Source organism: Pseudophryne corroboree, chromosome 1 (assembly GCF_028390025.1).
Source record: "Pseudophryne corroboree isolate aPseCor3 chromosome 1, aPseCor3.hap2, whole genome shotgun sequence".
Lineage (NCBI taxonomy): Eukaryota > Metazoa > Chordata > Amphibia > Anura > Myobatrachidae > Pseudophryne > Pseudophryne corroboree.
The window spans coordinates 1,091,734,204-1,091,748,922 of NC_086444.1; the positions used below are offsets into that span (position 1 = coordinate 1,091,734,204).

At 49.0% G+C, this 14,719-nt stretch overlaps 1 protein-coding gene across 7 annotated transcripts in view; it reads left to right on the forward strand.

The window, feature by feature from the left end:
- PACRGL (parkin coregulated like) overlaps window positions 1-14,719 on the forward strand; it is a 162,515-nt gene that overhangs the window by 83,690 nt on the left and 64,106 nt on the right. The window lies entirely within an intron of this gene.

A 14,719-nucleotide genomic window follows, 5' to 3' on the forward strand; every position in this document is an offset into this window, starting at 1 on the left:
TATTCAATATATGGTTATTGTAATAAAAGATGTTTTGCTTATCACTGATGACTCATCTGTCCCTGACACGAGGGTACACATGTTTAAGGGGAAGAAAGCTGAGGTAAATTTCCCTCCTCTCGTGAAGAAAAAGAGCGGGAATCTCCAGACAAGAAGCTGCAGCTTCCCAAAAAGAATTCTCAGGGAGTATCCTTTCCCTAATGGGGCCAGGATACGATGGGAATCTTCCCCTAGGGTGTACAAGGCATTGACACGTTTACCCAAAAAGGTAGCGGTGACTTTACAGCTATCCTCAGGGATCCTGCAGATAGCATGCAGTAAAAGTGCTTTAAAGTTCATTTACACACATTCTGGTATACTACTCAGACCGGCGATTGTGTCGGCATGGGTTTATAGCGCTGTAGCGGCGTAGACAGATATCTTATCAGCAGAGATTGAAACCCTAGATAAGGATACCATGTTATTGTCCCTAGTATATATATATATATATATATATATATATTATATATATATATATATATTTCTCTGACGTCCTAGTGGATGCTGGGGACTCCGTAAGGACCATGGGGGATAGCGGCTCCGCAGGAGACTGGGCACAAATAGAAAGCTTTAGTACTACCTGGTGTGCACTGGCTCCTCCCCCTATGACCCTCCTCCAAGCCTCAGTTAGATTTTTGTGCCCGAACGAGAAGGGTGCACACTAGGGGCTCTCCTGAGCTTCTTAGTGAAAGTTTTAGTTTAGGTTTTTTATTTTCAGTGAGACCTGCTGGCAACAGGCTCACTGCATCGAGGGACTAAGGGGAGAAGAAGCGAACTCACCTGCGTGCAGAGTGGATTGGGCTTCTTAGGCTACTGGACACCATTAGCTCCAGAGGGACCGATCACAGGCCCAGCCTTGGAGCTCGGTCCCAGAGCCGCGCCGCCGGCCCCCTTACAGAGCCAGAAGCAAGAAGAGGTCCGGAAAATCGGCGGCAGAAGACATCCTGTCTTCCACAAGGTAGCGCACAGCACTGCAGCTGTGCGCCATTGCTTCTCAGCACACTTCACACTCCGGTCACTGAGGGTGCAGGGCGCTAGGGGGGGGGCGCCCTGAGCAGCAATAGAAACACCTTGGCTGGCTAAAAATACATCACATATAGTCCCTGGGCTATATGGATTAATTTTAACCCCTGCCAGATTTTCACAAAAAGCGTGAGAAAGGCCGCCGAGAAGGGGGCGGAGCCTATCTCCTCAGCACACAGGCGCCATTTTCCCTCACAGCTCCGCTGGTAGGACGTCTCCCTGACTCTCCCCTGCAGTCCTGCACTACAGAAACAGGGTAAAAAAGAGAGGGGGGCACTAATTGGCGGGTTATTAACAATACAGCAGCTATAAGGGAGAAACACTTATATAAGGTTGTCCCTATATATATATATATAGCGCTCTGGTGTGTGCTGGCATACTCTCCCTCTGTCTCCCCAAAGGGCTAGTGGGGTCCTGTCCTCTATCAGAGCATTCCCTGTGCGTGTGCTGTGTGTCGACATGTATGAGGAGGAAAATGATGTGGAGGCGGGGCAATTGCCTATAATAGAGGGGTCACCCCCTAGGGAGTCGACACCTGAGTGGATGGCTTTATGGAAGGATTTACGTGACAGTGTCAGCTCCTTACAAAAGACAGTTGATGACATTAGACAGCCAGCTAATCAGTTAGTCCCTGTCCAGGCGTCTCAGAAACCATCAGGGGCCCTAAAACGGCCGTTACCTCAGGTGGTAGATACAGACGTCGACACGGATACTGACTCCAGTGTCGACGGCGAGGAGACAAACGTGACTTCCAGTAGGGCCACACGTTACATGATCACGGCAATGAGAGAGGTTTTAAACATTTCTGATACTGCAAGTACCACTAAAAAGGGTATTATGTGGGGTGTGAAAAAACTACCCGTAGTTTTTCCTGAATCAGATGAATTAAATGAGGTGTGTGATGAAGCGTGGGTTTCCCCCGATAAAAAACTGATAATTTCTAAAAAGTTATTGGCATTATACCCTTTCCCGCCAGAGGTTAGGGCGCGTTGGGAAACACCCCCTAGAGTGGATAAAGCGCTCACACGCTTATCAAAACAAGTGGCGTTACCGTCTCCTGATACGGCCGCCCTCAAGGAACCAGGTGACAGAAAACTGGAAAATATCCTAAAAAGTATATACACACATACTGGTGTTATACTGCGACCAGCAATCGCCTCAGCCTGGATGTGCAGCGCTGGGGTGACTTGGTCGGATTCCCTGACTGAAAATATTGATACCCTGGATAGGGACAGTATATTGTTGACTATAGAGCATTTAAAAGATGCATTTCTATATATGCGAGATGCACAGAGGGATATTTGCACTCTGGCATCAAGAGTGAGTGCGCTGTCCATTTCTGCCAGAAGAGGGTTATGGACGCGACAGTGGTCAGGTGATGCGGATTCTAAACGGCATATGGAAATATTGCCTTATAAAGGGGAGGAGTTATTTGGGGTCGGTCTATCGGACCTGGTGGCCACGGCAACTGCTGGGAAATCCACATTTTTACCCCAGGTCGCCTCTCAGCATAAAAAGACGCCGTCTTATCAGGCTCAGTCCTTTCGTCCCCATAAGGGCAAGAGGGCAAAAGGTTCCTCCTTTCTGCCCCGGGGCAGAGGAAGGGGAAAAAGACTGCAACAGACAGCCAATTCCCAGGAACAAAAGCCCTCTCCCGCTTCTGCCAAGTCCTCAGCATGACGCTGGGGCCTTACAAGCGGACTCAGGCACGGTGGGGGCCCGTCTCAAGAATTTCAGCGCGCAGTGGGCTCACTCGCAAGTGGACCCCTGGATCCTTCAAGTAGTATCTCAGGGGTACAAATTGGAGTTCGAGACGTCTCCCCCTCGCCGGTTCCTGAAGTCTGCTTTACCAACGTCTCCCTCCGACAGGGAGGCAGTATTGGAGGCAGTTCACAAGCTGTATTCCCAGCAGGTGATAATCAAGGTACCCCTCCTGCAACAAGGGAAGGGGTATTATTCCACGCTGTTTGTGGTACCGAAGCCGGACGGCTCGGTGAGACCTATTTTAAATCTGAAGTCTTTGAACACTTACATACAGAGGTTCAAATTCAAGATGGAATCACTCAGGGCAGTGATCGCGAACCTGGAAGAGGGGGACTATATGGTGTCTCTGGACATCAAGGATGCCTACCTCCATGTCCCCATTTACCCGTCTCATCAAGGGTACCTCAGGTTTGTAGTACAAAACTGTCACTATCAGTTTCAGACGCTGCCGTTTGGATTATCCACGGCACCCCGGGTCTTTACCAAGGTAATGGCCGAAATGATGATTCTTCTTCGAAGAAAAGGCGTTTTAATTATCCCTTATTTGGACGATCTCCTGATAAGAGCAAGATCCAGAGAACAGTTAGTAGTCGGAGTAGCACTATCTCAAGTAGTGCTACGGCAGCACGGCTGGGTTCTAAATATCCCAAAATCGCAGCTGACTCCGACGACACGTCTTCTGTTCCTAGGGATGATTCTGGACACAGTCCAGAAAAAGGTGTTCCTTCCGGAGGAGAAGGCCAGGGAGTTATCCGAACTAGTCAGAAACCTCCTGAAACCAGGGCAAGTCTCAGTGCATCAATGCACAAGAGTCCTGGGAAAAATGGTAGCTTCCTACGAAGCGATTCCATTCGGCAGATTCCACGCAAGAACGTTCCAGTGGGATCTGCTGGACAAATGGTCCGGATCGCATCTTCAGATGCATCAGCGGATAACCCTGTCCCCAAGGACAAGGGTGTCTCTTCTGTGGTGGTTGCAGAGTGCTCATCTTCTAGAGGGCCGCAGATTCGGCATTCAGGACTGGGTCCTGGTGACCACGGATGCCAGCCTGAGAGGCTGGGGAGCAGTCACACAAGGAAGAAATTTCCAGGGCTTGTGGTCAAGCCTGGAGACATCACTTCACATAAATATCCTGGAGCTAAGGGCCATCTACAATGCTCTAAGCCTAGCACGACCCCTGCTTCAAGGTCAGCCGGTGCTGATACAGTCAGACAACATCACGGCAGTCGCCCACGTAAACAGACAGGGCGGCACAAGAAGCAGGAGGGCAATGGCAGAAGTTGCAAGGATTCTTCGCTGGGCGGAAAATCATGTGATAGCACTGTCAGCAGTGTTCATTCCGGGAGTGGACAACTGGGAAGCAGACTTCCTCAGCAGACACGACCTCCACCCGGGAGAGGGGGGACTTCACCCAGAAGTCTTCCACATGATTGTGAACCGTTGGGAAAAACCAAAGGTGGACATGATGGCGTCTCGCCTCAACAAAAAACTAGACAGGTATTGCGCCAGGTCACGGGACCCTCAGGCAATAGCTGTGGACGCTCTGGTAACACCGTGGGTGTACCAGTCAGTGTATGTGTTCCCTCCTCTGCCTCTCATACCCAAGGTACTGAGAATCATAAGAAGGAGAGGAGTAAGGACTATACTCGTGGCTCCGGATTGGCCAAGAAGGACTTGGTACCCGGAACTTCAAGAGATGCTCACGGAGGACCCGTGGCCTCTACCTCTAAGAAGGGACCTGCTCCTGCAGGGACCCTGTCTATTCCAAGACTTACCGCGGCTGCGTTTGACGGCATGGCGGTTGAACGCCGGATCCTGAAGGAAAAAGGCATTCCGGATGAAGTCATCCCTACCCTGATCAAAGCCAGGAAGGATGTAACCGTGCAGCATTATCACCGTATTTGGCGTAAATATGTTGCGTGGTGCGAGGCCAAGAAGGCCCCTACAGAGGAATTTCAACTGGGTCGTTTCCTGCATTTCCTGCAAACAGGACTGTCTATGGGCCTAAAATTAGGGTCCATTAAGGTTCAAATTTCGGCCCTGTCGATCTTCTTCCAAAAAGAGCTGGCTTCAGTTCCTGAAGTTCAGACGTTTGTCAAAGGGGTGCTGCATATACAGCCTCCTTTTGTGCCTCCAGTGGCACCTTGGGATCTCAATGTGGTTTTGGGATTCCTAAAATCACATTGGTTTGAACCACTCACCACTGTGGACTTAAAATATCTCACATGGAAAGTGGTAATGCTGTTGGCCCTGGCTTCAGCCAGGCGCGTGTCAGAATTGGCGGCTTTATCCTATAAAAGCCCTTACCTAATTTTTCATACGGATAGGGCAGAATTGAGGACTCGTCCTCAATTTCTCCCTAAGGTGGTTTCAGCGTTTCACCTGAACCAGCCTATTGTGGTACCTGCGGCTACTAGGGACTTGGAGGACTCCAAGTTGCTGGACGTAGTCAGGGCCCTGAAAATATATGTTTCCAGGACGGCTGGAGTCAGAAAATCTGACTCGCTGTTTATTCTGTATGCACCCAACAAACTGGGTGCTCCTGCTTCTAAGCAGACTATTGCTCGTTGGATTTGTAGTACAATTCAGCTTGCACATTCTGTGGCAGGCCTGCCACAGCCAAAATCTGTAAAAGCCCATTCCACACGGAAAGTGGGCTCATCTTGGGCGGCCGCCCGAGGGGTCTCGGCTTTACAACTTTGCCGAGCAGCTACTTGGTCAGGGGCAAACACGTTTGCAAAATTCTACAAATTTGATACGCTGGCTGAGGAGGACCTGGAGTTCTCTCATTCGGTGCTGCAGAGTCATCCGCACTCTCCCGCCCGTTTGGGAGCTTTGGTATAATCCCCATGGTCCTTACGGAGCCCCCAGCATCCACTAGGACGTCAGAGAAAATAAGAATTTACTTACCGATAATTCTATTTCTCGTAGTCCGTAGTGGATGCTGGGCGCCCATCCCAAGTGCGGATTGTCTGCAATACTTGTACATAGTTATTGTTAACTAAATCGGGTTATTGTTGTAGTGAGCCATCTTTTCTAGAGGCTCCTCTGTTTTTCATACTGTTAACTGGGTTCAGATCACAAGTTATACGGTGTGATTGGTGTGGCTGGTATGAGTCTTACCCGGGATTCAAAATCCTTCCTTATTGTGTACGCTCGTCCGGGCACAGTATCCTAACTGAGGCTTGGAGGAGGGTCATAGGGGGAGGAGCCAGTGCACACCAGGTAGTACTAAAGCTTTCTATTTGTGCCCAGTCTCCTGCGGAGCCGCTATCCCCCATGGTCCTTACGGAGTCCCCAGCTTCCACTACGGACTACGAGAAATAGAATTATCGGTAAGTAAATTCTTATTATATATATATATATATGTAAAAGATGTTGTCATATATATATATATATATATATATATATATAAGACATGCCCAAAGAGACGTTAGTCTACTGGGTTCTAGAGTCAACGCTATGTCGATTTCTGCTAGACGTGTCCTGTGGCACATGCAATGGACAGGTGATGCCGACTAAAGGAGGCATATGGAGTTGTTGCCTTACAAGGGTGAGGAATTGTTCGGAGAGGGCCTCTCGGATCTCGTCTCCACGGCTACGGCAGGTAAATCAAATTTTTTGCCATATATTCCCTCACAATCTAAGAAAGCGCCTCATTATCAAATGCAGTCCTTTCATTCCAATAAAAACAAGAGAGCACGTGGTTCGTCCTTTCTTGCCAGGTAAGGGCAGAGGGAAAAAGCTGCACAACACAGCTAGTTCCCAGGAACAGAAGTCCTCCCCGGCCTCTGCTAAATCCACCGCATGACGCTGGGGCTCCCCTGAGGGAGTCAGCTCCTGTGGGGGCATGTCTTCGACTGTTCAGCCACGTCTGGGTCCACTCACAGGTGGATCCATGGGCAATAGAAATTGTTTCCCAGGGTTACAAGCTGGAATTCGAAGAAGTGCCTCCTCGCCGGTTTTTCAATCAGCCCTACCGAACCAACCCCTGGAAAGGGAGATAGTGTTACATGCGATTCAAAAATTGTGTCTGCAACAAGTGATGGTAGGGGTTCCCCTGCTTCAAAGAGGGCAGGGGTACTACTCAACTCTGTTTGTGGTTCCGAAACCGGACGGTTCGGTCAGACCATTTTAAATTTAAAACCCCTGAACCTTTCATTAAAACGGTTCAAGTTCAAGATGGAATCACTCAGGGCGGTCATCGCCAGCCTAGAAGGGGGAGATTTTTTGGTATCTCTGGACATAAAGGATGTACCTGAGATTTGCGGTACAGGATTGTCATTACCAATTACCAATTTCAGATGTTGCCGTTTGGGCTTTCCACGGCCCCGAGAATTTTCACCAAGGTAATGGCGGAAATGATGGTGCTCCTGCGCAAGCAGGGTGTCACAATTATCCCGTACTTGGACGATCTCCTCATAAAAGCGAGATCACGGGGGAAGTTGCTGAGCAGCGTATCACTTTCACTGAATGTGTTACAGCGACACGGCTGGATTCTCAATATTCCAAAGTTGCAGCTGAATCCTACAACTCGTCTGCCCTTCTTGGGCATGATTCTGGACACAGACCAGAAAAGGGTTTTTCTTCCGAAGGGAAAAGCGCAGGAACTCATGACTCTAGTCATGAACTTGTTGAAACCAAAACAAGTGTCAGTACATCATTGCACTCAAGTTCTGGGAAAGATGGTGGCAACATACGAAGCCATTCCATACGGCAAGGGCCTTCCAATGGGACCTATTGGACAAATGGTCCGGGTCGTATCTCCAATTGCATCAGCGGATCACCCTGTCCCCCAAGGCCAGTGTATCTCTCCTGGGGTGGCTAAACAGTGCTCACCTTCTAGCGGGCCGCAGGTTCGGCATTCAGGACTGGATCCTGGTGACCACGGACGCGAGCCTCCGAGGTTGGGGAGCGGTCGCACAGGGAAGAAATTTCCAAGGACTTTGGTCAAGTCAAGAGACTTGTCTTCACATCAACATCCTGGAACTAAGGGCCATATACAACGCCCTATGTCAAGCGGAGATCTTACTTCGCAATCGACCAGTTCTGATCCAGTCAGACAACATCACCGCAGTAGCTCATGTATACCGCCAAGGCGGCACAAGGAGCAGAGTGGCAATGGCGGAAGCCACCAGAGTTCTACGCTGGGCGGAGAATCATGTAAGCGCTCTGTCAGCAGTGTTCATTCCGGGAATGGACAACTGGGAAGCAGACTTCCTCAGCAGACACTCTCTGCATTCGGGAGAGTGGGGACTTCATCAGGAAGTCTTTGTGCAGTTTGCAAGTCTGTGGGGACTACCTCAAATAGACATGATGGCATCCCGTCTCAACAAAAAGCTACAAAGGTATTGCGCCAGGTCAAGAGACCTTCAGGCGGTAGCTGTGGATGCCCTAGTGACACCGTGGGTGTTCCAGTCGGTATATGTGTTTCCTCTTCTTCCTCTCATACCCAAGGTGTTGAGGATAATAAGAAAAAGAGGAGTGAGAACAATTCTCATTGTTCCAGATTGGCCACGAAGGACCTGATATCCGGATCTGCAAGAAATGCTCACAGAAGACCCGTGGCCTCTTCCTCTAAGGCAGGACTTGTTACAACAAGATCCCTGTCTGTTCCAAGACTTACCGCGGCTGCGTTTGACGGCATGACGGTTGAACTCCGGATCCTAGCGGAAAAAGGTATTCCGGATGAGGTCCTTCCTACGCTAATAAAGCCTAGGAAGGACGTGACATCTAAACATTATCACCGAATATGGAGAAAATATGTTTCTTGGTGTGAGGCCAGGAATGCTCCTACGGAAGAATTCCACCTGGGCCGTTTTCTTCACTTCCTACAAACTGGAGGGAATTTGGACCTAAAAAGTTCAGATTTCGGCCTTATCCATTTTCTTTCAAAAGGAATTGGCCTCATTACCTGAAGTACAGACTTTTGTGAAGGGAGTACTGCATATTCAGCCTCCTTTTGTACCTCCGGTGGCGCCTTGGTACCTTAACGTGGTGTTTCCTTAAGTCACATTGGTTTGAACCACTTAAGACAGTGGAGTTGAAATATCTCACCTGGAAGGTGGTCATGTTGTTAGCTTTGGCTAGGCGAGTTTCGGAATTGGCGGCTTTATCACATAAAAGCCCTTATCTGGTTTTCCATATGGATAGAGCGGAATTGCGGAGCAGTCCTCAATTCCTGCCTAAGGTGGTCTCATCCTTTCATGTGAACCAAACTATTGTCGTGCCGGTGGCTACACGTGACTTGGAGGATTCCGAGTCCCTTGATGTGGTCAGGGCTTTGAAAATTTACGTGGCCCGAACGGCTAGGATCAGTAAAACAGAAGCACTGGTCGTCCTGTATGCAGCCAACAAAGTTGGCGGCCCTGCTTCAAAGCAGACTATTGCTCGCTGGATCTGTAACACGATTCAGCAGGCGCATTCTACGGCAGTATTGCCGTTACAAAAATCGGTTAAGGCCCCTTCCACTAGGAAGGTGGGCTCTTCTTGGGCGGCTGCCCGAGGGGTCTCGGCACTACATATGTGCCGAGCTGCTACTTGGTCGGGTTCAAACACCATTGCAAAATTCTATAAGTTTGATACCCTGGCTGAGGAGGACCTCCTGTTTGCTCAATCGGTGCTGCAGAGTCATCCGCACTCTCCCGCCCGTTTGGGAGCTTTGGTATAATCCCCATGGTCCTTACGGAGTCCCAGCATCCTCTAGGACGTTAGAGAAAATAAGATTTTAAACCTACCGGTAAATCTATTTCTCGTAGTCCGTAGAGGATGCTGGGCGCCCGTCCCAAGTGCGGACTACTTCTGCAAGACTTGTATATAGTTATTGCTTACATAAGGGTTATGTTATAGCTCATCGGTCTTGCACTGATGCTATGTAGTTGTTTTCATACTGTTAACTGGGTAGTTTATCACGAGTTATACGGTGTGATTGGTATGGCTGGTATGAATCTTGCCCTTGGATTAACAAAAATCCTTTCCTCGTACTGTCCCATCTCCTCTGGGCACAGTTTCTCTAACTGAGGTCTGGAGGAGGGGCATAGAGGGAGGAGCCAGTGCACACCCAGAGTCAAGTTCTTTCTTAAAGTGCCTATGTCTCCTGCGGAGCCCGTCTATTCCCCATGGTCCTTACGGAGTCCTAGCATCCTCTACGGACTACGAGAAATAGATTTACTGGTAGGTTTAAAATCTTATTTTCCCTCCACCTCATGAGCTGAACAGTCTCTTGGAGGGAGTCTGGTTTAAAATTCAGGCAGCTTACCTTTTTCCAAAAGGTGGGAGTCACCCCCATTTTAGACAGTGCCCTGTCATGGTTAAAGAAAAAAGGTGTTTCTCCCTGCTCCTAGGACGGCTTCACTTAAGGAACCGGCAGACCGCAAGTTGGAGAGGTAATCTATTGATGTGGCCAATGGGACACTACTCAGGCCTACCATTGCCTGTGCGTGGGTGAGTAGTGCTATTGAAAAGTGGTCAGAAAACTTGTCATTAGACATTGACACAATAGAGACGAGATACTCCTAAATTTAGGTCATATCAAAGACGCTACTGCGTACATGCTAGAAACCATGAAAGATATTGGTCTCTTGGGATCAAGAGCCGCTACCATGGCAATCTCAGCACGGAGGATGTTGTGGATTCGCCAAAGGAATGCTGACGCAGACTCCAAAAGGAATATGGAGGCTCTCCCGTATAAAGGTGAGGCCTTATTTGGAGATGGGCTGGATGCTTTAGTTTCTGCGGCTACCGCAGGTAACTCGACATTCTTGCCTAATGCTCCTGTGCCGGCGAAAAAGACACGTCACTCTCAGATGCAGTCCTTTCGACACAATAAATACAAAAAGGGTAAGGGTTCCCCTTTCTTTGTGGGTAAAGGAAGGGGAAAAGGAAATAAAGTCCACAGTGTCTCCAGGATCACAGAAGCAGAAATCAACCTCTGCTTATGCCAAATCTTCAGCATGACGCTGGGGCTCCCTTGCGGGAGTCCGCTCAGGTGGGGGCATGTCTGTAACTCTTCAGTCAGTTCTGGGTTCAATCTGGCCTAGACACGTGGGCTGTGCAAATAGAGTCCCACGGGTATAAACTGGAGTTTCAAGACATTTCCCCAGGCCGTATTTTCAAATCAACCTTACCAGTTGCTGTCCCGGACACTGGTAGTAGCAGGAATATTGGGGGTCATTCCGAGTTGTTGCTTTTAGCAGTTTTGCACACGCTAAGCCGCCACCTACTGGGAGTGAATCTTAGCTTATCAAAATTGCGAACGAAAGATTAGCAGAATTGCGAATAGACACTTCTTAGCAGTTTCTGAGTAGCTCCACACTTACTCTGCATCTGCGATCAGTTCAGTCAGTTTCGTTCCTGGTTTGACGTCACAAACACACCCAGCGTTCGCCCAGACACTCCTCCGTTTCTCCAGCCACTCCCGCGTTTTTCCCAGAAACGGTAGCGTTTTTTCGCACACACCCATAAAACGGCCAGTTTCCGCCCAGAAACACCCACTTCCTGTCAATCACAGTACGATCACCAGAACGAAGAAAAAACCTCGTAATGCCGTGAGTAAAATACCTAACTGCATAGCAAATTTACTTGGCGCAGTCGCACTGCGGACATTGCGCATGCGCATTAGCGACTAATCGCTCCGTTGCGACAAAAAAATAACGAGCGAACAACTCGGAATGACCCCCATAGTGTTTGTGTCAGATGGAATCTCTGAGAGCAGTGATTTCCAGTCTGGAGGAGGGGGAATTCAGGATGTCAGTGGACATAAAAGATGCCTACTTACATGTTCCCATTTATCCTCCGCATCAAGCTTATCTGAGATTCGCAGTGCAGGATTGTCATTACCAGTTTCAGACGTTGCCGTTCGGACTTTCCACAGCACCGAGGGTGTTCACCAAGATGATGGCGGAGATGATGGTCCTCCTTCGACAGCAAGGAGTCAATATAATTCCTTACCTGGACGATCTCCTGATTAAAAGCGAGGTCCAGGGAAAAGTTGGTGCAGAACATTGCATTCTCCCTGACAGTACTCCAACATCACGGTTGGATCATAAATTGGAACTGACGACAAGATTGTCCTTTCTGGGGATGATACTGGACACAGAAGTACAGAGGGCATTTATTCCAGTAGAAAAGGCTCTGGAAATCCAGAGAATGGGCGAATAAATTCTGAAACCAACAAGAGTGTCGATTCATCAATGCATTCAGTTGTTGGGAAAGATGGTAGCGGCCTACGAGGCAATACAGTTTGGCCGATTCCATGCCAGAGTATTCCAGTGGGACCTATTTGACAAGTGATCCGGATCCCATCTACACATGCATCAGAGGATAATCCTGTCATCCAAAGCCAGAATTTCGCTTCTGTGGTGGCTACACAGTTCTCACTTCCTAGAAGGACGCAGGTTCGGGTTTCAAGACTGGATCCTGGTGACCACGGATGTAAGTCTCCGAGGCTGGGGAGCAGTCACACAGGGGGAGATCTTCCAAGGAAGATGGTCAAGTCAAGAAGCTTGTCTTCACATAAACGTTCTGGAGTTGAGAGCCATTTACAACGGCCTTCTACAAGCGGTACATCTTCTTCAAGATCAACCCGTACAGATCTAGTTGGACAATGTAACCGCAGTCGCGTACATAAACCGTCAGGGCGGAACGAAAAGCAGAGCGGCAATGGCAGAGGTGTCAAAGATCCTCCTCTGGGCAGAAAGACATGCAAAAGCTCTGTCGGCAATTTTCATTCTGGGAGTGGACAACTGGGAAGCAGACTTCCTCAGCAGACACGATCTCCATCCAGGAGAGTGGGGCCTCCACCAAGAAGTCTTCGCAGAGTTGACAAGTCTTTGGGGAATTCCTCAAATAGACATGATGGCGTCTCGTCGCAACAAGAAGCTTCAGACATATTGTTCCAGGTCAAGAGACCCTCAAGCAATAGCAGTGGATGCACTAGTGACCCAGTGGGTGTTTTGGTCGGTATATGTCTTCCCTCCACTTCCACTCATTCCGAAAGTTCTCAAAATCATAAGAAGAACAGGAGTTCGAGCGATCCTCATTGTCCCAGACTGGCCAAGGAGGTATCTTCAGGAGTTGCTCATAGAAGATCCTCTGCCTCTTTCTCTCCACGAGGACCTGCTGCAGCATGGGCCGTGCGTGTATCAAGACTTACTGCGGCTACGTTTGATGGCATGGCTGTTGAGCGCCGAATCCTAGCCCGAAAGGGTATTCCAAAAGAAGTCATTCCCACTCTTATTCAGGCCAGGAAGGGAGTAACGTCTAAACATTACACCGTATTTAGAGAAAATATGTGTCTTGGTGTGAAACCAAGAAGACTCCAACGGAACAGTTTCAGTTAGGACATTTTCTCTAGGTGGGTGTGGATGCGGGCCTACGATTGGGTTCAATCAAGGTCCAGATTTCGGCCCTGTCCGTTTTCTTTCAGAAACAATTGGCCTCCCTTCCAGAAGTTCAGACATTCGTGAAGGGGGTGCTACACATCCAACCTCCATTTGTGCCTCCTGTGGCACCATGGGATCTTAACATGATGTTGCGATTCCTTGAGTCGGATTGGTTTGAACCTCTCCAGGAGATTGAGTTGAAATTTCTCACTTGGAAAGTGGTCATGCTGTTGGCCTTGGCATCCGCAAGAAGGGTGTCCGAGTTAGGGGCCTTGTCTCACAAGAGCCCTTACTTGGTTCTCCATGAAGATAGAGCTGAGTTACGAACTCGTCAACAATTTCTTCCAAAGGTGGTTTTTTTTCTTTCCATATAAACCAGCCTATTGTGGTGCCAGTGGCTACTGACACCATCACTGCTTCAAAGTCCCTAGATGTGGTTAGGGCTTTGAGAATCTATGTCGCTAGAACTGCTCGGATAAGGAAAACAGAGGCTCTGTTTGTCCTGTATGCTCCCAACAAGTTTGGGGGTCCTGCATTTAAGCAGACTATTGCGTGCTGGATCAGAGATACGATTCAGCATGCTTATTCTATGGCAGGATTGCCGTTACCGAATTCGGTGACTGCCCATTCTACTAGAAAGGTGGGCTCGTCCTGGGCGGCTGCCCGGGGGGTCTCGGCATTACAACTTTGCCGAGCAGCTACTTGGTCAAGGGCAAACACGTTTGCTAAGTTTTACAAGTTTGACACCCTGGCCGATGAGGACCTACAGTTTGGTCAATCGGTGCTGCAGGGTCACCCGCACTCTCCTGTCCGTACTGGAGCTTTGGTATAACCCCATGGTACTGAAGTGGACCCCAGCATCCTCTAGGACGTATGAGAAAACAGGATTTTAATACCTACCAGTAAATCCTTTTCTCCTAGTCCGTAGATGATGCTGGGCGCCCAACCCAGTGCGTACTTTGCCTGCAGTTGTTCATTTGTTAAAAATGTTTTTAGCAAGGTTGCTGTAATGTTGATGCCCGTTGGCATGTATTTTGTTGAATGCCATGTGTGCGGCATGGTTGAAGTGTGAGCTGGTATGAATCTCACCATTAACTTAAAAAGTAAATCCTTTCCTCGAAATGTCTGTCTCCCTGGGCACAGTTCCCATACTGAGGTCTGGAGGAGGGGCATAGAGGGAGGAGCCAGTTCACACTCTGGAAAAGTCTTAAAGTGCCCATGGCTCCTGCGGAACAGTCTATACCCCATGGTACTGAAGTAGACCCCAGCATCCTCTACGGACTAGGAGAAAAGGATTTACCGGTAGGTATTAAAATCCTGTTTTGTTTTTTTAACGCTGTCATACTTTACCATCCATGTGGACTACGATTGGGAATCGCAACCTGTGCCGAGCGCAGCGGTAGCAGAGCGAGTCAACCTTGCCTGAATCGTGGCCAGCGAAGCGGTGCACTAATGGGGCTTGTTTGTGGCACAAAAGTGACAAAACACCCCCCCCCCCCCCCCCCAAAAAA